The sequence below is a fragment of the Poeciliopsis prolifica genome, unplaced genomic scaffold (assembly GCF_027474105.1).
Source record: "Poeciliopsis prolifica strain line A6 unplaced genomic scaffold, Auburn_PproV2 SCAFFOLD069, whole genome shotgun sequence".
In the NCBI taxonomy this organism is placed as follows: domain Eukaryota; kingdom Metazoa; phylum Chordata; class Actinopteri; order Cyprinodontiformes; family Poeciliidae; genus Poeciliopsis; species Poeciliopsis prolifica.
In genome coordinates this window covers 976,949-1,000,516 of record NW_026562444.1, presented here as the reverse complement: position 1 = coordinate 1,000,516, position 23,568 = coordinate 976,949, and the positions used below count along the sequence as shown (strand labels likewise).

The following is a 23,568-nucleotide window of genomic DNA, read 5'->3' as shown; positions in this document are numbered from 1 at the left end:
CGGTGTGGACGTGTTTTGAGTGATGTTTCTACTCCAGAGCTCAGAATATCCACAGGTACTTTGACATAATACCTGAGCTCAACCTGGTGTCTCTGCACTGCTGCGACTCACAGCATAAAATAAGAATCTTTCTTTTCCCTTTTTCCCTTCTTTTAACGAGACAGATTCCAGAGCAGCACAGTTGGTTTTTATTTAGATTGACCTGAAGCCAGCGTTGGTTGTGACCCTGCAGCCCTGAGTGGGCCTGACCTCTGCATGTCTGGATGTCCTGATGGTCAGTGACACAACCTGTGAATACAGGCAGGTCTAAATCTGAAAGTATTATTGGACTCACATTTAACACGTTTTATTAACGAGGAGGGACTGAAGGAAATGAAAAGAACTTCTGCTTGATTAATTTCTAGTTGATTAACAGTTTAGAGAAGTTCTGCTCTGGTTCAGAGAATGTGATCCATTTGGCTGCAGGCTGCAGTTCCCCTGCAGTCCAGCAGGGCGGAAACGGACCAATCAGCTGCTGAGTCTCAGTTTGACCCCAGCGGAAGGAAAACAGAGCAGCTGCTTCCGCTGGTTGCTTCGTGTTTGAGCTGATATTTCAGTCACCATGTGTTCAGTTCAGCAGCTGAGGGATTTCATCAGAGAGAGACTAACTGCTGCTGCGGAGGAAATCTTCACTCAGGTCGAAAAAACCATCATTAGCTACGAGGAGGAGATTAAAGTTCTGGAAACCTGCAGGAATGAAGCTCAGATAAAAACAACCGGAACCGGTAAGAAATCACAGAAACAAAGCAATAAATGAATCCGCGCGGTGAAAATATGAACTGAAGCCATTTTGCAGAACATTCAGGAGTTTGTTTCTGATCCGGTAGAATAAACAACCTGGATGAAACTCGGGCTTTAACTGGGCCGGTTACCGAGTCACCATGGTAACCAGCTGAAACCCAGCACGCAGCATCATCAAGTTATCAATAACTAGTCAGAAAAGAAATCCATCAACTTTCTCTACAGCTCTGTTTGGATCTGATATGCTTTATTTACAGACTGAGGAAAATTTATCTGAACTTTTCCTCTGACTGATTCAGGACATAAACCATGAAGAAATGAATGATCCCTATTGGTGCATCATTAATGATGTCATATGACGTCATAGAAACTGCTAACAACTCACTGCAGTCTTTGGTTGATTTGCTATAAACTGAGATGTTTTTAGCTTTTGGAGCAGTTTAATCCATTAAACTGTTTTTAAATCAAATTTTACTCATGTTACATCCTGAACACATTTCTGATCCTATTTTACTTCCTAAACCCAGAGCTGGTCTCTGCCTGGCTGACAGACTGATGAAATCTCTGAAATAGAACCATCTGACAACATGAAGTAGGCCAAAGGTTCTCAGAGAGCAACATACAGAAATGAAAGTACAGCTGATGAAGTCCTGAGGAGAAACGGCGGCTTTTTCCTGACGAACCTGCAGCTCCATGACGGATTTCACTTCACAATCTCCATCATTTCTTTCCCCTGCAGAGCGCCCAAATCATCGTTTCCCTGGTGAGGATGGGGTTCAGACTGACCAGAGCGCCGGTGAAGACCCGGCGGAACCAGAACCAGAACCAGAATATTCCTGGTTGAATCAGAACCAGCAGGAAGCAGAACCTCCACAGGAGGAGCCGCGATGTGCAGAGGTTAAAGAGGAGCTGGACGAACCAGAACCTCCAACTGAACCGGACCGGGAGGCGGTTAAAGAGGAAGAAGCCGAGCTGCTGCAGATTAAAGAGGAGGAAGAGGAAGAGGAGGCGTGCGGCGGCCAGCAGGTGGAGCAGTTCATCCTGAAGCAGGAGCACTTCGACTTCACCGAGCCTCTGAGTCAGGAAGCCGACGTCAGCGAGGGAGAACCCAACATCCAGCGTCTGTACGCCGTCAGCTTCCCTTCGGCTGGGAACCAGAGCCATGAAGAAAGCAGCTTCCCCAACACGACGACGTCCGCTGCTGATAAATCGGTCAAATGCGACGTTTGTGGGAAAGTCTTTAAGAAGAAGCATCACTTTAACCGCCATCAGAGGATCCACTCAGGCGTGCGGCCGTACGCCTGTACGATCTGCGGGAAAGGCTTCACGCAGAGCGGCCACCTGAAGAACCACATCCGGACCCACACCGGCGAGCGACCCTTCTCCTGCGACACCTGCGGCAAAAGTTTCTCTCAGGTGGTCAGCCTGAACGTCCACATGCGGATCCACACCGGCGAGAGGCCGTACGCCTGCGAAATCTGCGGCAAAAGTTTTACGGTGGTGACCAACCTGAACTTCCACAGGGGAACCCACGCGGACGAGAGGCCGTTCCCCTGCGAGACGTGTGGGAAGGGCTTCGGGAACTACACGTCGCTCAAAGCCCACCGCAGGATCCACACGCAGGGCCGGCTGCATTTCTGCGAAACCTGCGGAAAAAGCTTCACCAAAAACGCAGCGCTGAAGGTCCACATGAGGACGCACACGGGCGAGAGGCCGTACCTGTGTGAACGCTGCGGGAAGTGTTTCATCAGTAAGGGGGACCTGAAAGCTCACGTTAGAACGCACACCGGCGAGAGACCGTTCACCTGCAGCACCTGTGGGAAAAGTTTCATCCAGAGAGGAACTCTGAACGTCCACATGAAGAGCCACTCTGCAGGAACAAACGCCAACGCTGACTGAACAGACGGTCACTTTCACTCGGTTGTCTTCACATGTCCACATGTCTCAAACAGCTGTTTGACCACGTGGAGATGAGGAGAGTACGGTGGGTCTTTCAAGAGATGGAGGATTCTAAAACATGAAAACTCAGTGACCTGAATGTCGACTTGATGGAACTTGGAAACGTTTGATGTGAGGAACCCGGACCGGTTCTGGTGGAGATATAAGGCTACGTTCTGTTAGCTTTGTCTTAAAGCTCAACTCCATTTTTAATTCCACATGCTGCTAATTTACGTTCAAACGCAGTCAGATTCGGGTTACGGCCCCAAAGCGACTCGCCTGCGTGACATCAGAGTAAAACCTGAGGTCTCACATGATAAACTGTCTGTTGGCTTTTGGGTTAAAACGTGTTTGTTCTTCATTCAGTGAAGCTCCAGAGGAAAGAGAAGTGAAGCTAATTCGAACTTTGACCCCAGAGGAGCGGCCTTTGGATGCACCGTCCCAACATGAGACTAAGATCCCAAAACCAGCTGACAGTTTCTGAAATCTACCTGGAATCACCTCAACATGCCACGCTCATCAGCTGTCACCATGGACACGATGTTAGCTCGAAGCTAAAGGTCTGAATATAAATTAGCTTCATTAGCTCCTCCAGGGTCACTGCGGGTTCATTTATGACATCATCACACATTCACCCAGTCGCAGTAATAAAATGAACTGTAGGACATTTTCCAGCAACATCATCAATCAATCAATTAATCAATCAATCAATCAATCAATCAATCAAATTCTATTTGTATGACACATTTCAGCTGCACGGCATTTCAAAATGCTTTACATCACAAACACAAAGTCGTCCAGTGGAGGTTCTGATCTTTACAAAAGGTTCACTGGTTTCACTCTGACTGTTATATGGACCAAAATACCTACCGGTATCTAAATTGCATAAACAGAAGGAAAATGATCAGGAAACCATATTGCAGTAAATTAATGTCAAACGATTAAAGTCAGGCGACGGTTTGTTCATTAAAAGCAGCTTTAAACTGATGGATTTTTAGCTTCGGTTTATAGTTTCATTGCTTGGATTTAATGATGTTACTGACAATAAATCTGTTTGATTTTACTGAAGAAATATTTCTGATCTCAGAAGTTTGCTGTCGGTTCTTCATCAATGACCTGAAATCAGTTTCAGGATGTTTGTGGAAACTCGTTAGCTGCAGAGACATTTCTTCTGCATTCAGAAATGCATAAATTCACATTTATCTGTATTTAATGTGTCTTTTGTTAAACTCCAGGTCTTGGGGAGTATCAGTGAGGTGGTTGTTATTTTTTATAATCCCATTTCTGACTTGTAATCCAGTCACAGATCTCCTCCCATACGTTGCCATGTTGTTTCGTGTTGCTTGGCGTTTCTGTTCTGGTCTGTAAATAACTGATGTTTGGCTGTTAAAGCTGCTGATCAACCAAAGACTGATGGCTCATTTCTAACCTCACGGCTTTAAGTAAGAACATTTTACCAACAGCTGTTGCACTTTTTCATTTTTGTTTGTATTCTACCTGATTTGCATGTTTCTCATTTGCATTAAATAAAATATGTATCTGTCACATTAAACTATTAAATATTAAATATCTGGAATGATTTGTCACGGTTTGCATCACTTTTCATAGCTGAGAGCTGCTGTGCATTAAAACGCAACATGTCTGTTTGCAAACTGAAGTGAGAGAAACTGGAATAACTGGGAGCAGAAGAACATCCCATAATAACTCCTGGATCATTTATGAGGCTGTGTGAGATCACAGCAGCTTCCTGAACGATTCTTTCAGTCGATGCTTTTATCTGTCATTGTTACATTAAGGCGAGAACCACAGCTAACATGGAGGCTGCAGAGCACAAACCCACACAGCTGCAGGAAACCAGTCTGATTGGCAGATTCAAATCTGCTGAATGTTGGAAACAAACTGTTTATATTTTTATTGAGACATTGAGGCTGTTGGGATTTTCACCAGAGCTTCTTTTGTCTTTATTTTCATACATGTACGATCTGGTGCTGAAAGGTTATTTGTTCTTATGGAGATTTTTATTAAAACTGGTTATACTTGGATATAAAGAAGAATCCTAAGTACGAAAACATTTGAAAATATTTACAATAGTTTAGATCAGAGATCTGGTACTTTTACAGTCCAAAGAGCCATTTTTGCTCATTCCAGCCAAATAACTAATTTGAAACAAATATTACACCACGTTTGGAAAAACAACTTACAAATTATCTGCCAAGGGACACAGTTTTATTTATGTCTTTTAGGGCAAAGAGAAAATATAAAACTTTAGCATTTTATTTTATGGGTTATTTATATTTCTGGAAAATTATGTTAAAGTACATTTTTCAATCTAATGATGAGAAAATATTGCTGCTAGTTTTAGTATCATTCTGTCTTATTAATTTAGTTATTCCATGAAAAAAAAGTGAAACTCCTGAACCCTGCACTTGTTATAATGCATATTTTAAAAAACATTCGCAGTATCTTTAGCTGTGTATTTAAGCCCCAGTTGGTTTATCTGCCATTCTGCTGTTCTCCTCCAGTCCTGCAGGCGGCGGTAAACGGACCAATCAGCTGCTTTCAGCGTCACCGAGCGGAAGTAAAACAAACAGAGCAGCAGCAGCAGGATGGTTCTGTTTTCATTCCTTTCCTGGATATTCCAGTAATAATGTTTTAATTTTCTCAGCTGGGAGTGTTTAAGGGTTAGTTGGAGGAAAAGATGGAGGATTTCCGCTGGAAACCCGAAACTAACCCGCAGAGAGTCGGTACGTATAGAACCAGACGGGCCGTTATAGCTGGGAATGTAGAGATAAACTACATAGAAAGCGTCGTTTCCTCTGCTTATGAAGGGAGATATCTGTATTCGCTGCTTTATAACCTTAGAGCTCACGTTCCCCCGTGACGTGGATTTACTGGGGGTGTTACAGATCATCTGGTGTCCAGTTTAATTTGAGGTTCTACTGTGGGCGTGGCTTTTCAGGACCCATTTCACCGAAAAACAAAAGAACTGCAAACACACGGAGATGAACACATTTATCAAGATTTAAGAAAATGATTTGCAGAACTAATATTTTAAATAATATCTGCAAATCACCAACACAGTCTGTTGATTTTGTGACGTTTCATCAGTTAAAGATCAAAATGGATCTGAATTTTACCAGAATAGATCCTAAATGTTTAGGAGAGTTAAATAAAAGCTTTATGAACAATAACTGACTTTATTATTATTAATTTCTCCTCATCCTGTATGATATTAAATGTTTATTGTGATGTGAAACAGTAACTGATTATCAAAAAAATTAGGTTTTGATGAACTTTTATTTCCTTCTCATTATAGAATAATAAATAATCATGATATAATTTAATTTTGATTTAATTTGTCACTGTAATACTCTGAATAAAAAAATCTTCCAGCATTTCTGTGTGTGTTTTCACACCAATATGATTTAGATTCTCCAGAACATTTTGCTGCTGACCGGCAGTCTGCAGCTTCACTAAGCTGAGAACTGATTATTCTGGAGAACCGGGTCCTAAAGAGTTCAATCAGAATATTGCAATAATGCAGTTATGAAACAGAAACCTTGATAATTTACAGTTCAGAGGCCATGAAGCTGAGCTTGGAGTTTCAGCTGCTTTGCTTTTGGTTCTGGTGGTTCTGGTTCCTCTGGTTCTGTTCTGGTGGATTCTGGTTCCTCTGGTTCTGTTCTGGTGGTTCTGGTTCCTCTGGTTCTGTTCTGGTGGATTCTGGTTCCTCTGGTTCTGTTCTGGTGGTTCTGGTTCCTCTGGTTCTGTTCTGGTTCCTCTGGTTCTGTTCTGGTGGTTCTGGTTCCTCTGGTTCTGTTCTGGTGGTTCTGGTTCCTCTGGTTCTGTTCTGGTTCCTCTGGTTCTGTTCTGGTTCCTCTGGTTCTGTTCTGGTGGTTCTGGTTCCTCTGGTTCTGTTCTGGTGGATTCTGGTTCCTCTGGTTCTGTTCTGGTTCCTCTGGTTCTGTTCTGGTGGATTCTGGTTCCTCTGGTTCTGTTCTGGTGGTTCTGGTTCCTCTGGTTCTGTTCTGGTGGATTCTGGTTCCTCTGGTTCTGTTCTGGTGGTTCTGGTTCCTCTGGTTCTGTTCTGGTGGTTCTGGTTCCTCTGGTTCTGTTCTGGTTCCTCTGGTTCTGTTCTGGTGGATTCTGGTTCCTCTGGTTCTGTTCTGGTGGTTCTGGTTCCTCTGGTTCTGTTCTGGTGGATTCTGGTTCCTCTGGTTCTGTTCTGGTGGTTATGGTTCCTCTGGTTCTGTTCTGGTGGTTCTGGTTCCTCTGGTTCTATTCTGGTTCCTCTGGTTCTGTTCTGGTTCCTCTGGTTCTGTTCTGGTGGATTCTGGTTCCTCCTGGCTGCTGCAGCATCAGAGGCCGACAGAAAAAGAAGAACTCAAGATTTAATCTGATTCACATCAGTTTGAGTCATTTAGAATAAATTGGACTCTGAGATTCGTCAATATAAACAGTTTGAACTAAAAAGTTAGAAAATTGTTTTGGTTAAAACTCAGAAATTTAATTTTATCAAGTTGATTTAGCAACAAGACACAACTTGTCTACACATTGTTTTTAAACTCCTGATAGCTCAATAATCTTAGATTGAGTTTTTTAAATAATTCATAAAGATAATAGTTATAGTGCAACCAGAATAAAGACGAATAAATCGTCTCGTCTCAGTTTTGCTCAATAGTTACAAAGTTCTGCTGATAATTTGATGCTGATAAAATATTTTCTTCTCTGTAAAAGTTCACAAGATGCTCAACATGGATTCATTGCCAGTTCTAATGTCACCAGTAAAACCAGTGGAACCAGTGAAACCAGTAAAACCAGTGGAACCAGTGGACTCCTTTAGTACAGACAGTAATTTGGGGGCTGAGTGCTTTATTTATATTTTTATTTCAATCATTAAACGATCAGGAAGTTAACGTCTGATGTTTTCCTTTTTCCTTCAGATTTTCTAAACCAGCTTGTTTGGATCCAACAGAACTACTTTGTTCTGGACCAGGAGGAAGTCAGATGTCCAAGTATTACAGAGGAACTGGTGGAACCAGAACCTGCAGCTTTTAAGGAGGAACCAGTGGAACCAGAACCTCCAGCTGTTAAAGAGGAACCAGTGGAACCAGAACCTCCAGCTTTTAAGGAGGAACCAGTGGAACCAGAACCTCCAGCTATTAAGGAGGAACCAGTGGAACCAGAACCTCCAGCTTTTAAGGAGGAACCAGTGGAACCAGAACCTCCAGCTTTTAAGGAGGAACCAATTGAACCAGAACCTACAGCTTTTAAAGAGGAACCGGTGGAACCAGAACTTCCTGATGCTGCAGAGGAACAAGATGAACAAGAACTGGCAGATCAGAGGGAACCAGAACATTTACAGATCAAAGAGGAACAAGAGGAACTGCAACTTTCACACATTAAGGAGGAACCAGAACCTGCAGGATTCGGATCAAATCGAGGGGAACCGGAACATTTAGTGATTAAAGAGGAAACGGGACAACCAGAACCTTCAGATATTAAGGAGGAACAGAGTGAACTGGAGCTTTCATGTAACAAGAAGGAGGATCCAGAACCTGCAGCAGAACCTGGAGCAGAACCTGGAGCAGAACCAGCAGCAGAACCAGCAGCAGAACCAGCAGGACATTCAGAACCGTCCCAGTTTGCAGTGGGCCATGATGAACCTCCTCTGCTGTCCTTCCTGATCCACAGCAGTCAGCAGATCCAGCAGCTGTTGGTGACCCACTCGTCCGATGGGTTATTGGACTCCTGGTCGGGTCAGAGGCGCAGCTCTAAGGAACCAGAACCAGGAGTGGATCAACTATACAGTCAATCCGGTTCTGAAGCTCAGGGCTGGAGTGAGGCAGGAAGCAGCGGTCCTGTGTGTGACAGCCGGGTCCACTCCGACCCAGAACCACCGGTGAAATATGACGTCTGTGGGAAAGTGTTCAGGTACAAACACAGCCTGGTGGAACACCAGGTCGTCCACTCAGGCGTAAAGCCGTACGCCTGCGAGACGTGTGGGAAGAGGTTCACAGAGCCCAGCGGGCTGAAGGTCCACATGAGGATCCACACCGGGGAGAAACCCTTCATCTGCGAAGTCTGTGGGAAGAGCTTCCGCTACAGCAGCCACTTCCACGTCCACCGCCGGACCCACACAGGGGAAAACTCCGTCACCTGCAACACCTGCGGGAAGGTCTTCACTCGGATCTGCAGCCTGAAGGTTCACATGAGGTTTCACACGGGCGACTGGCCGTTTTCCTGCGACACGTGTGGGGGGCTTCAGTAACAGCTTCCAGCTGGACGTCCACAGGAGGACGCACGCCGGCGAGTGGCCCTTCTTCTGTGAGACGTGTGGGAAAGGATTCTGCAGGCTGTCCACTCTGAAGGTTCACAGGCAGACGCACACAGCCGAGAGGCCCTACAAGTGTGAAGCCTGTGGGAAAAGTTTCCGTGATCCTTCGTATTTAAACGTTCACAAGAGAACCCACACAGGGGAGAAGTACTTCTGCTCCACGTGTGGGAAGAGCTTCACCCAGCTGAGCAGTTTGAACGTCCACATCAGGATGCACACAGGAGAGCGGCCGTATCTGTGTGTGACGTGTGGGAAACGTTTCATCAACAGCAGCCAGCTGCGCATGCACAGCAGGATTCACACAGGTGAGAAACCGTTTTCCTGCGACGACTGCGGTCAGCGCTTCTCCAGGAACAACAGCCTGGTGGTTCACATGAGGATTCACACCGGGGAGAAGCCCTACCAGTGCAGGACATGCGGGAAAAAGCTTCACCAGCACGGCATTCTGCAGATCCATATCAGAACACACACCGGGGAAAAACCCTTTTCCTGTTCCATATGTGAAAAAAAGATTCAGTCAGAGCAGCGGTCTGACCTCACACATGCAGGTTCACACCCACAGCAGGGGTCCTCCTCTCTGAGCTGCACAACGTAGATCTACAGGTTAAAGACTTTCAGTCAACATAGATCTGGAGGGAAAACCTGGGTTTCATCAGATCACTTCCTCAAACTTCTGGTTAAATTACAGGTTGTGTGAGACAGTTTGAAGTTTGGTTTTAGTTGGAGATATTTTATTTCTGCTTTCAGTTTCATTAATATAATCTACAAACATAACAACAAAGAGTAAAACATGACAGAGAGATAAACAAGTTTAATTCAACGAACCAGCGGAGGAAACATCTGCAGTGTCACATTTTCTGACTCCTTTATTGAAGGTTAATGTTTCTCTGAACGTTTTTCTATTTGTAGTTTCATCTTTGTGACTCCAAGCTGCCTGGTTTATCAAAGGAAGTTTAAATAAATGACTTGTTACACTAAACTTAATTTTTACATCATAAATTCTGACTATAAACTGAAATGCTAGTTTTGTCTTCATGCTAACAGCGCGGCGTCTCCAAGGTGAAGATGTTCAGTCACCAAACTGACATCCATCATGTGTTGATATCAACATGGAGACGTTTCAATGAAGTCCAGATTGAAGATATTAAAAACTCACAGGCTTTTATTTAATATGAAATATAATTATACCCAAAACATTTGGGTTCATTTTCTATTGAACTGTTAAATATTTACTGACTAAAAGATGAAGAATTTCATTTAAGGAATAATTAAGATGTTCTCATGAAGACGTGTTTATTTGTGTCCTTTGTGTGTGTTTTTTATACTTGTATCTGTTCTGCCTCCGTTTCCTCAGGTTCAGTAAAACCTGCAGCGGTTCTGGTTCCGTCTCGGCTCTGGGTCATAATCTGCTTTCTGTAAATAATCTGATGCAGATTGTAGCTTTGTGTTGAGTTTTTATTTAGTTTTTATTTTCTCTGAGATTAAAATGTGAATTTCAGCAAATGTTGCCTTGAGGCCTCAGGATAACAAGTCATTGATCTTGAATCGATAAATTGACAAATCATTGGTTTTATCAGTTTGTCTCCAGTTTATCAAAGAGCGATGAAATGCTGCAAAATGAGAAATGATAATAAAATATATAAATGTTTAAGCTCAGTTTTGGTCGATTGTTATTTCATTAACCGACAGTCAAAATGGCGGTTCGGCGCCATGGAGACCAACAGCCACTAAATCCTGGCTAACCGGCCACTTTATTAGGCACACATTGCTACAACAGGACTCTGGACATTTTCAGAGCATGTTGGTAAACCTGACAGAACGTTTTCAGTTCGGATCTCAGGAGATGAGCAGCTTCAGTAAGACAAGCTGAACTTTTACCAACAGACACATTAAATCAAACCAACCAACTTTCATCCTCATGTTTACTTTAAATTGGATCAAGATGAGAATCTGATGAACCATTTAGTGTCCAGTGAGAAAGTAAAGTCTGTTTATCACAGTTTCATCAGCCAGGATCGAACTTTAAGATCTTAAAGAGCCAAAAATCAAAGAACAGATCAAACATCACAGTGGACAGTTCAAAATAATTCATGTCTTTTCCTTCAGGCATCCCATAATTTCAGCATCAGGAAGCAGCATCAATGAAACTTTGACTGAACCACAGATGTAATAATAACAACCTGAACTAATTTCACTCTGATATCTGAAGGAGTAAAGCAGCAGCAGCGCCACCTGCAGGTTGGTCCCAGTATGATGGTGTGGCTGTGATGGTCAGACTAGAAACTTAATAAAGTTTAATTCAAACCAATTAAACTTTCGTTTCAGTGTCGCTAATGTCTAACCCAATAGCGCCACCTGCTGTTGATTTTTCCCCTATTCCATTCTAGAAGTTGAAAGCAGCAGCATCTTCCTCTGACCGTCCAATCAGCATCTTCCTCTGACCGTCCAATCAGCATCTTCCTCTGACCGTCCAATCAGCATCTTCCTCTGACCGTCCAATCAGCAGCTTCCTCTTCTCTGGGCTGCAGGGGCTGATGGGAGCTTTGGTTCCTCTGCTAGAAACCACGTGGCCCTGGTCTGATCTCTCAGCTCGTCCTTGTTTGGCCTCAGCTGCATCAGAGCCACTTCTCCCCAGGTTCACCAGAGGAAACACCACTGCACACAATGCTTTTCCTCCCAGCTGCTGCTCTGTGCTGGCTGGGTTCAGGTGAGTGTTTCCAGCCAATCAGGAGCCAACACCTGGAACAAACACTGTCACACTAACCTTCACCTGTCTGTCTGTCTGTCTGTGTCTCTACAGCGCTGGCTGCTGTGGGAACACAGCTGGTTCAGAAGGACCTGAGTCTGACCAGGAGAACCGGGCAGAGCGTCTCCTTCAGCTGTGGGGGAACTGATCAGTGTTATTTTGATGAATATACACACTGGTACCAGAAGAAAGATAATGAAACATTTAAGATCATTTTTCGTTACCGTAAAAGTAGCTGTGCAATTGAGCACAGGTACAATCATCCTCAGAAAGATGATTCTCCTCTGGGAAAATTGAGAACGGCTGTGAACTGAAGATTGAAAATGTTGCAGACGTTCATTCAGCCTCCTACTACTGCGGCTGTTTGTCTGGTTCCCACAGTGAGAAATGATTCGTTGAGCCTGAACAAAAACCTCCAGATGATCAGATGTCAGTTTGTGACATAGAGAGCAGTAAACCACAGCCCAGGTTCACTGATTTCACCTCCATCTCACACAGAGACTCTCTGAGTCTTTAATGTTTCATCATTTTATTACAATAAACTCTGAAGGTTTTATCAATTTGTTGGATTTATTCAATAATTGATGGTTTTCATTCCTATTGTTTCAGATACAGGATCAATAATGAGATCATCAATAATGAGATCATCAATAATGAGATCATCATCCTCTTCATCACTAATAGGTTTGATATTAATATATTGTAGAGAAAAACACGTTCAGCAGATAATTTTAGTTTATTTTATAAGTCAAGAAGCTTTGGGTCCATTTTTTATTCTGGTTGTTTCTGCTTCTCAGAGGATCCAGATGGTTCTGGTGAGTTAAATTATTGGACCTACATCAGGTCCAATTGATCAGTAATAAACTATTACAAATCATCAATAATCAGTTCTGGTCTGGGCTCCTTTTGCATGAATTCCTGCATCAATGTGATGGAAGAGACCAGCCTGAGGTTCTGTTGAGGTTCTGTTCAGGTTCTGCTGTGGTTCTGCTGCGGTTCTGTTGAGGTTCTGCTGCGGTTCTGGAAGCCTTCGGGTTGCTCTGTTGGTTCTGATTTTTCTCATTTTCCTCTTTACTCCAGGTTCTCTCAGGGGTTAAAGGTCAGGCCATTTGCTGGTTAATAAAGAACACCAATTTTTGGGAGTTTGGATCAGAACCAAGCCCTGAAGGTAAAAGTCCAATCAGTTTGTGTCCAGAATGTGTGGGGTCTGCAGAGAAGCTAGCTGCCGTTTTCCTGACCTTTGACCTGCTGAGGTGATGAGAGAGTTGATCTGGTTGAGCTGCAGGTTCTGATTGGACCGGCTGAGCCACCAGACGGATCAGTGCTGGACCAACAGGGGCGGCTCTAGACGGGGCCCAGAGGGGCCTCTGGCCCTGATTGACTGATTGTTCTTTCCACTTTATAAAGTAAACTCTCCTTTACATCCAACATTTAAGTTTTAACAGCATTTTTATTCTCAATAACCAGATTGATCAGTGATCAGTGATCAAATGTATTTATGGGCCCTGAAGCTTTGGGGCCCCAAGCAGCTGCTTAGTTTGCTTCTGCATTGGGCCGGCTCTGCTGTTCACACTCTTAGTGAAGCTGCAGGTTTTCTCAGAGAGTCAGACTGACAGCAGGTCAAAGGTCATGACCTCTGCTGTCTCCATTCCACCTGATAAATGTGAACTTCATGGTACCATCAGCCTCCAGGAAACCACAGACCTCATGCTGCATTCAAGACCTCAGGAAACTACAGACCTCATGCTGCATTCAAGACCTCAGGAAACTACAGACCTCCATGCTGCATTCAAGACCTCAGGAAACTACAGACCTCCATGCTGCATTCATGACCTCAGGAAACTACAGACCTCCATGCTGCATTCATGACCTCAGGAAACCACAGACCTCCATGCTGCATTCATGACTGTAGGAGATCTCAGACCTCCATGCTGCATTCATGACTGTAGGAGATCTCAGACCTCCATGCTGCATTCATGACTGTAGGAGATCTCAGCAGCTGCAGCTCAGACTGTAGAACCAGGAGACCCACTGGGAGAGACTGGAGCTTTCAGACAGGATGTCTGCAGAACTTCCTTCAGAACCACTTTGGACCTTCACAGCACATTTCTGATGGTTCTGATCCACCAGAACCTCAGCAGGTCGGTTCTGATCCAATCAGCAGCCGTGTTGAAACTCATGATGGAGCTGAAACCTGATTCTGCTGCATCATCTGGACCGGTTCCCCTCAGCCGACCCGGTCAGCAGCAGGCTGGTTTCTGTGGAGGATACTGGTACCGCTTTGGTTCTGGAGCCAGACTGGATGGAACCGGTAAGAACCAACACTTACTGGGTTTCATTAGTGGAGATCAAGAAGCAGCTGAACTTTGTTGTTGGAAGAGACGAAGTTTCCTTTCAGTGCAGCTGTGATGATATAAACAGACTCATTTCTGAGAAACAATTTAATCCTAAAAACTGAAACTTTTATGAAGCTGCAGAGAAAATATTGATGCATTAAGACACAAAAATCAGCCGACAGGTTTTTGTATCAGCTTGTTTCATTGTGGGATGAGTGATGGCCGTGCCTATCTTTATCCCATCTTTGGATCTGGAACCAAACTGTATGTAACTGGTAAGAATCAACATTTACTGGTTTCACTGGAGTTAAAATGTTAAAATGTGTTTTATGTTTTTCTGCTGCTTCAGGATTTACATGTTAGTTTTTATTATTAATAGAAAATTAATCATGGAAACATCAACAGTTGATGAAACTTAAATATATAGAATAATATCTGTAAACTGTAATATTTGCTAACATTGCTAATAAAAGTCTAAATTACTGTAAAATATTGTTTATATGTTAACTAAGTGCTAAAACTCAGTGTTAGAAACATGTTGAACTTTATGAAATAATTTGACTATTTTAACCAATAATAGTTTCTGTAAACTCTCAGTAACTCTGCAATATATTCTGTAAAAGTCTAATTATTGTAAAATATTCTTTATAGATTTACTATAAACTTGAGACTAACAGAGAAAAAGTGAGATAATAAAACCAGAAACAGCTGAAGGGTTTTTGTATCAGTTTGTCTCACTGTGGATGGATATCTCTTTGGTTCTGGAACCAAACTGTATGTAACTGGTAAGAACCAACATTTACTGGTTTTCATTATAGGGATTTGTTTGATAAAATGTGGATTTTTATGAAAATAAATGTAAAATTCACAAACAGCTAAATGTGTTTTTTCAGCTGTTGGAGATTTTTATCTTTTCTTTCTCTAAAGCTGAGATTTTATTATTTTATTATTAAGTCTAATTACTGGAAAACTCAGTTTAGTCCTTTAATTAGGACTAAAACTCAGAATTACATGAAGCAAACAGAGAAAATATGATATAATAAAACTAAAACACAGCAGCAGGTTTTTGTATCAGTTTGTCTCACTGTGGGTTGAATGGATCTTTGGTTCTGGTACCAAACTGTATGTAACTGGTAAGAATCAACATTTACTGGTTTCACTGGAGTTAAAATGTTAAAATGTGTTTTATGTTTTTCTGCTGCTTCAAGATTTACATGTTAGTTTTTATTATTAATAGAAAATTAATCAAGGAAATATCAACAGTTGATGAAAAACATTCAAAAATCCAAGAATAATCTAAAATAAATGTATTTCCTTTTTACCAATATTGATGCTTTAATATCTGATAATATTATTCATAAATGTTTAATTACTGCAAAATATTCCTCATGGATTTACTAAATGCTAAAACTCAGAGTGATATGGAGCTGACAGAGAAAATAATAATAATAATAATAATAATAATAATAATAATAATAATAATAATAATAATAATAATAATAATAATATTAAGACTGAGACCCGAAGCATCAGACGGTTTTTTCTGTCTCACTGCGTAGAGGATTCTCATGTCTCTTTGGTTCTGGTACCAAACTGTTTGTAAGAACTTTTATTTTCCTTCTGCTGTTTTAAACCACAAGTTAAAATGTTTTAATCAGTTTAATCATTCTATCATTAGTAGAGAAAATGATGATAAACTCTCTGGTTTCCTTAACATTAAAATGAAAAGTTATTATTTTATAAAACATTTAAAACGTTCCAGATATTTTGGGTTTATTGTCTTTAATATTTTAAAGTCTCTGAAGTCGATAAAAATGTTCATCTGGTAAAGAATTGAAAATCTTACAAATGTTCACAGAAAGGTTCAGAAAAACTTTACTTAAAAAACCTTCAAGGTTTAATAAAGATATTTAAGAAACATTTATGTTATCAATGTTTAAATCTAATATTTATAAATAAGGAAAATCAACTAAAATATGACCAACATTCATCGTTTATATTTTCTATGAATACAAAATAAATTATTCAGAGATGAGAAACTTTTTAATTAATTATTAATTATTATTTTTTCTTCTCAATTTTCAAATATTGAAATGTTATTAGAAAAATTTAAAGCTCAAATGTAAATCTAGTTAAATTGTGGAAGATATTTATTACATTTTATCACAGCTGAATATAAAATTTGCCGTATTGTTGCATCAATCTATGATTTTAGTTTTCAACAAAAACATTTTTACAGTTTTAAAAAATTAACCGTTTAAATTTGATCAAATATATAAAAACAGTTTTATGATGAATCAGTGGCAAGAAAATCAACTCATTTAATTTAAATTTGTATTTGATACAGAAATCTTTGTTCCAATAATATGTATAAATGCATCATAATGTAAATAGTTTAATATCTGTGGATTTATATAATATTTGATGTTCAGCCTGATAAACTGTGGATGTTATTTTCAGCTGCTTTAAAGGTTTGAAGCTGCAGAGTTTCAGTCAGAGGAAGGAAACCAACGTTTCTGTAAATAAACCAAAGAGAAAGTCGGAGCCCAACACGGGGCCCTGCGGGGCCCCGCAGTGAAGACAGGAAACAAAATCAGTTTGACTGAAAAACTTCATCTATAAAACAATCAACCTGCTGGTTTCTACTGTGAATGATTGATGGAGTTTATTGACCTGTTTGAAAACCAGGATCAATACATGAGACTGAATTAAAATTAGTTTTGTAAAATATCTTCATTTGTTGTGAATTGGTCCATATTCAGTAAATAAACAGAATTATTACAAATAAATAGTTAAAATCTCTTCAACCAGCAGATCCATTTCTCTGTAAAGTTTAAAATCTGATTTAAAACATAAATTTTCTGTTTTTCTAAAACTCAGTTGCTTGTAACCAGAAGAAATGAGACAATTAATCAGATTCTCTGATAATAAATTGATCCCAGTTAAAGTTTGGAGTCTGAATCCTGTGGAAACGTTTCTGACATAAAGATGCTGCTGCTGACTGGATGTGTTTCTGCCTCCAAGCTGCAGATGATCCGGTAGTGAAGCCCGTGGTGAGCGTGTACCCAGCAGCCTCCAGCGCCCGGCGGGGCCGCAGGGGCCTCCTGCTGTGTCTGGCCTCAGGCATGTTTCCTCCTGAGGTCCGGATCTCCTGGAAAAGACTGGAGGACGATGGAGAGAAGGATCTGACCTCTGAGGAGCAGCTGGAGCTCAGAGAGCTGGACGGCACCGCCCGCACCGCCTCCATCTTGAAGGTGGATCCGCTCGGCCCATCTAGGTACCGCTGCTCTGTGCAGCATGAGGGCGGCTCAGTGGAGGCCCCGACAGAACAAGGTGATGAAGCTGCAAACTTATTTCTCCTCACAGGATCCGAAAGAAAAGAGGCGTCCAGAAAATAACGAGTCTTTATAAAACAAGAAGAATCAAATCAATAACTAATAACAAACATATCACCATGTTAAAACACATTTAACATCAGGACTGATGGAAACGTCACAGACAGCAGCTGATTCACAGCAGAGTTTAACCATCGACTCTGTTTTCACTGAGCAACATAATAACTTCATTATTAAAGTCATAACTTCATTATTAAAGTCATAACTTCATTATTAAAGTCATAACTTCATTAATAAAGTTCTAACTTCATTATTATAGTTATAACTTCATTATTATAGTTATAACTTTAATAATAAAGTTATAACTTTATTAATAAAGTTATAACTTCATTATTAAAGTCATAACTTCATTAATAAAGTTATAACTTCATTATTATAGTTATAACTTCATTATTAAAGTTATAACTTCATTATTAAAGTTATAACTTCATTATTAAAGTTATAACTTTATTATTAAAGTCATAACTTCATTATTATAGTTATAACTTCATTAATAAAGTTATAACTTCATTAATAAAGTTATAACTTCATTATTAAAGTCATAACTTCATTAATAAAGTTATAACTTCATTATTATAGTTATAACTTCATTAATAAAGTTATAACTTCATTAATAAAGTTATAACTTCATTATTAAAGTTATAACTTCATTAATAAAGTTATAACTTCATTAATAAAGTCATAACTTCATTATTATAGTTATAACTTCATTAATAAAGTTATAACTTCATTAATAAAGTTATAACTTCATTATTAAAGTCATAACTTCATTAATAAAGTTATAACTTCATTAATAAAGTTATAACTTCATTATTAAAGTCATAACTTCATTAATAAAGTAATAACTTCATTAATAAAGTCATAACTTCATTAATAAAGTTATAACTTCATTATTAAAGTTATAACTTCATTAATAAAGTCATAACTTCATTATTAAAGTCATAACTTCATTAATAAAGTAATAACTTCATTAATAAAGTCATAACTTCATTATTAAAGTCATAACTTCATTAATAAAGTAATAACTTCATTAATAAAGTCATAACTTCATTATTAAAGTCATAACTTCATTATTAAAGTCATAACTTCATTAATAAAGTTATAACTTCATTATTATAGTTATAACTTCATTATTAAAGTTATAACTTCATTAATAAAGTTATAACTTCATTATTAAAGTTATAACTTCATTATTATAGTTATAACTTCATTATTAAAGTTATAACTTCATTATTAAAGTCATAACTTCATTATTAAAGTCATAACTTCATTATTAAAGTCATAACTTCATTATTAAAGTTATAACTTCATTATTATAGTTATAACTTCATTATTATAGTTATAACTTCATTATTAAAGTCATAACTTCATTATTATAGTTATAACTTCATCAGAAGAGCTGATGGATGTGATCAGTTTCTCTACACCGGCTGGAAGCGGCGTTTATTCCTCCTCCAAGTCGACAGGAAGTTTGAAATTATCAAAATAAAATGTTTTATTAGAAGATATTAATACATATACACAGACTATATAAATGGAAACTTTGCCCTAAAGTGTCTAAAGGTTTTTTTTTATCATTTCTTTCTGACTTTTCATTTTACTCTCTGACAGGAAGTGGTTCCAGAGTTCTGGTGACCTTTGACCTCAGTCTGTGTTCATGCTGAGTTTCTAACAGTTTCACCAGAGACTCTTTAATCTGTCAATGTTTCAGATTAAAACATCAGCTTTAGCCTGGTGGGGGCGCCACTGAGCCTGGTGATAATATAATCACTGTTAAAACTGTAAAGATAATAAATAAATAAAGTGAATAAAACCTCTGCTGCTCGGTGAGCAACTCCCTCAGCAGAGGACGGACGTTTCTCTGTTTCCTCTCCAAACGTTTTCCTCTTTTTCTGCTGCAGAGCTTCCAGCTGCAGCAGCTTCCTGTCCTCCACAGACACCAGATGAGGAAGAGCTGCAGCAACAAAACTGTAAGATCAGCTGCTGATAACCAGATGAGCTTCAGCTCAGCAGGATGTGCAGATTGATGATGTGTGTGTGTGTGTGTGTGTGTGTGTCGGGGTGTGTGTGTGTGTGTGTGTGTGCGTGCGTGCGTGTGTGTGTGTGTGTGTCGGGGTGTGTGTGTGTGTGGTGTGTGTGTGTGCGTGCGTGCGTGTGTGTGTGTGTGTCGGGGTGTGTGTATGTGTGTGTGTGTGTGTGTGTGTGTGTCTTTGCGTGCGTGTGTGTGTGTGTGCGTGCGTGCGTGCGTGTGTGTGTGTGTGTCGGGGTGTGTGTATGTGTGTGTGTGTGTGTGTGTGTGTGTGTGTGCGTGCGTGCGTGCGTGTGTGTGTGTGTGTGTGTGTGCGTGCGTGCGTGCGTGCGTGTGTGTGTGTGTGTGTGTGCGTGCGTGCGTGTGTGTGTGTGTGTCGGTGTGTGTGTGTGTGTGTGTGTGTGCGTGTGTGCGTGTGTGTGTGTGTGTGTGTGTGTGTGTGTGTGTGTGTGTGTGTGTCGGTGTGTGCGTGTGTGTGTGTGTGTGTCGGTGTGTGTGTGTGTGTGTGTGTGTGCGTGTGTGTGTGTGTGTGTGTGTGTGTGTGTGTGTGTGTGTGTGTGTGTGTGTGTGTGTGTGTGTGTGTGTGTCAGTGTCCTTCCAGGCTCAGTGCAGAGTGAAGCTGCTCTGCCTGCTCTACTCGGTGCTGATAGTGAAGAGTCTGGTTTACTGCTGTGGACTGACGGCCCTCAGGAACAACGGCCCCAGATGAACTCTGCTGCAGCTGCACCAACTCAGCATTTTATTATTAATCACTGGATATCATTTATTCAACTTTAGCTTCATTTTAATCAGCTCTGTAGATTCTTTGTTTCCACCAATCAGATTTCAGAACGATCTGCTGTGAAACTAAATCAGCTCCAGCAGATTTAGGATCATTAATTTCTATAAAAGTTTCGTTTTTAAAAGATTTTATTGTTATTATCAACATTTATGCTGCAACTGAATCATGAAGAAATGCTTTGAGAAAACATTTATATTCATGTTTGTTTAAAATGTTATAAAGATTTAAAAACTGATTTTGTCCAAATGTTTTTTGATTCCTTAATTATGCATTTTGTTTTTGCTTTGAATAAATCCTTTGATGCTGAAAGATTGAATCTGTTTTCTATTTTCTACTAAATGTTTCCTGTGAAGCTGCAGCTGCTCAAACATCCAGAGGTTTGATGAGTCGGGATTGAAGAGGGAATGAGGCATCAGGAGGCCCATGAGGCTTCATGAGGCTCCATGAGGCTTCATGAGGCTCCATGAGGCTTCATGAGGCTCCATGAGGCTCAATGAGGCCCCATGAGGCTTCATGAGGCTCCATGAGGCTCTATGAAGCTCTATGAGGCTCCATGAGGTTCCATGAGGCTTCATGAGGCTCCATGAGGCTTCATGAGGCTCCATGAGGCTCTATGAAGCTCTATGAGGCTCCATGAGGTTCCATGAGGCTTCATGAGGCCCATGAGGCCCCATGAGGCTCCATGAGGTTCCATGAGGCCCCATGAGGCTCCATGAGGCCCCATGAGGCTCCATGAGGCTCTATGAGGCTCCATGAGGCTCTATGAAGCTCTATGAGGTTCCATGAGGCTTCATGAGGCCCCATGAGGCTCTATGAGGCCCCATGAGGCTCCATGAGGTTCCATGAGGCCCATGAGGCTCCTTGAGGCTCTATGAGGCCCCATGAGGCTCCATGAGGCTCTATGAGGCTCCATGAGGTTCCATGAGGCCCCATGAGGCTCCATGAGGTTCCATGATGCCCCATGAGGCTCCATGAGGTTCCATGAGGTCTATGAGGCTCCATGAGGCCCCATGAGGCTCTATGAGGCTCCATGAGGTTCCATGAGGCCCATGAGGTTCCATGAGGCTTCATGAGGCTCCATGAGGCTCAATGAGGCTCAATGAGGCTCAATGAGGCATCAGGAGACATGAACTGATTCATCAGCAGCAGATCAGTGGGAATCAATGATGATGTTCAACTGAACTGACATGATTCACTTTACAATCTCTCAGCTCTGAAGCTGATTTCAATAAAAACAATGAAACTGTTTCCAGGAAGCAGAACCAAACCTCAGAGATGCAGCAGACGATGAGTTTGTAGAGCAGCAGATATGAATCTGTTCTCAGTGGTTATTAGAACCCAACAAACTGCTGAATCAGCCAATCAGACTGGTTTCCTGCAGCTGTGTGGGTTTGTGCTCTGCAGCCTCCACACCGTTAGCTGTGGTTCTCACCTTAATAACACGACAGTTACAAGAATCGGCTGAAACAATCGTTCAGGAAGCAGCTGTGATCTTCAGCTCAGAGCCCAACTCACAGCTCAGCAATCGGCTCCCATCAGTGAAATCAGATCAATGAGGCCTTAATGAGGCCAAGTCTGTTCTGCACAAGTTAACCAGCTTCTAAAAGCTGAATTATACAGAACAAATGGACCTGGATGGCTGAAATGTCATCAGAAGAAAACCAGAAAGATTCACTGGATCAACTGGATCCAAAATGTTTGATATGATGAACTTTCATCATGCAGCTCTGCTGACTGAAAGGCCAATAAATATCAGAACATGAGATATGGATGGTTTTCTGACAAATCATATCGAAGTCAGTGAGTCTCCAGATTTAGATTATTACTATTGATTTAAATCAATAGTAATATTGATTTAAATTAATATTACTATTGATTTAAATCAATAGTAATATTGATTTAAATTAATATTACTATTGATTTAAATCAATAGTATATTGATTTAAATTAATATTACTATTGATTTAAATCTAAATCTATATATTTAATAATATTACTATTAACCCTAACCTGGAGGTGGCGCTGTTGTTCTGCTTCGGATTCACATTCAGTGGAGAAAATATTCAAAGATATTCATGTTTAACTGTAATAAATATTCAAAGCCATCAGGTAAATATAGAAACATTAAGTATAAATAAAGATAAACAGGAAGAATTAAAGTGGAACTAAAAGCGACTCACGTTTCCACAGGTACTATTATAGCGTAACACAGATGGGGAGAAGGACTGAAAATATTTTTACTGTATGAAATATTCTAGATAATATTTGATCCATTAATGAGGTTAGAAAGTTCTGGTCTGGTTCCGGTCCAGTCCAGCAGGGGGCGGTAAACGGACCAATCAACACCGCTGCTCTCTGGCCACTTTATTAGGCACACCCTGACAGTTAAAGGCTTTTATTTTTATTTTATTCATATATTTTCTGGTCCCTTCAGGAAATCCTGGTAAACCTGAGAAGGTTGTTGGTTCAAATCCCAGGAGTTTCTCTCCCTGCAGCATCTTCAGATTTTAAAGTTTAACTTCAGCACAACCTGATGAATTACTGAGACTTTAAGACATGTTCACTATGTCACTCTGTGAAATATTTAAATCTAGAACATTTTACTAAACATTAGAATATCAGCAGATCATAGAAAATGTTTTATTTTGTTTCTATTAGTGTCATGTTCCGTGTTTATTTGAGTTTCTGTGTCCTGAGTCTCCTCGTTGTCCTGTCTTCCCCTTGATTACTCCCAGGTGTGTCTCGTTTCCTTGATTACCCTCAGTGTATTTAGTCCCTCCTGTGTCCTTTGTCCCTCTTCGGGTCCTTGTCATTGCAGGTCGTTGTCTGCCTTTGTTTTTGTCAGCCGCCTGTAAGACCAGTTGCTACCGGCGTTGAGCCCTGGCTTCCGCTCAGCCGTGCTGCCTGGCCGCGGACTCTGACTGTGTTTTGTGGACTGTTTTCATTAAATTACTCACCATTCACCTACCGGGGTCTCCAGCGTCTGCCTCACCACCTCCACTACTCACCATTTCATGACAATTAGTCTTTATTTTCCACTTTCAGATAAATAAATAAAAATGATCGCGTGTAAAACAGAACCAGAACCAAACACATCTGGACATGACCATCATCATGCTGACAGCAGAGGGCGCTGTTCACCATGGAGCCTTTAAATCCTCTGACGTCATCAGAAAATGTAAAGTTAAAATATTTTATTCTCAAATACTTAAAAATGTTTTCAAAA

General features: G+C 40.7%; 2 pseudogenes; both read left to right on the top strand.

Annotated features, from left to right (window-relative positions):
- Positions 1 to 601: 601 nt before the first annotated feature.
- On the top strand, positions 602 to 9,636 carry LOC129351657 (zinc finger protein 234-like; annotated as a pseudogene).
- Positions 9,637 to 11,608: 1,972 nt separating this feature from the next.
- Positions 11,609 to 20,481, top strand: LOC129351655 (uncharacterized; annotated as a pseudogene).
- The last annotated feature ends 3,087 nt before the right edge of the window (positions 20,482 to 23,568 follow it).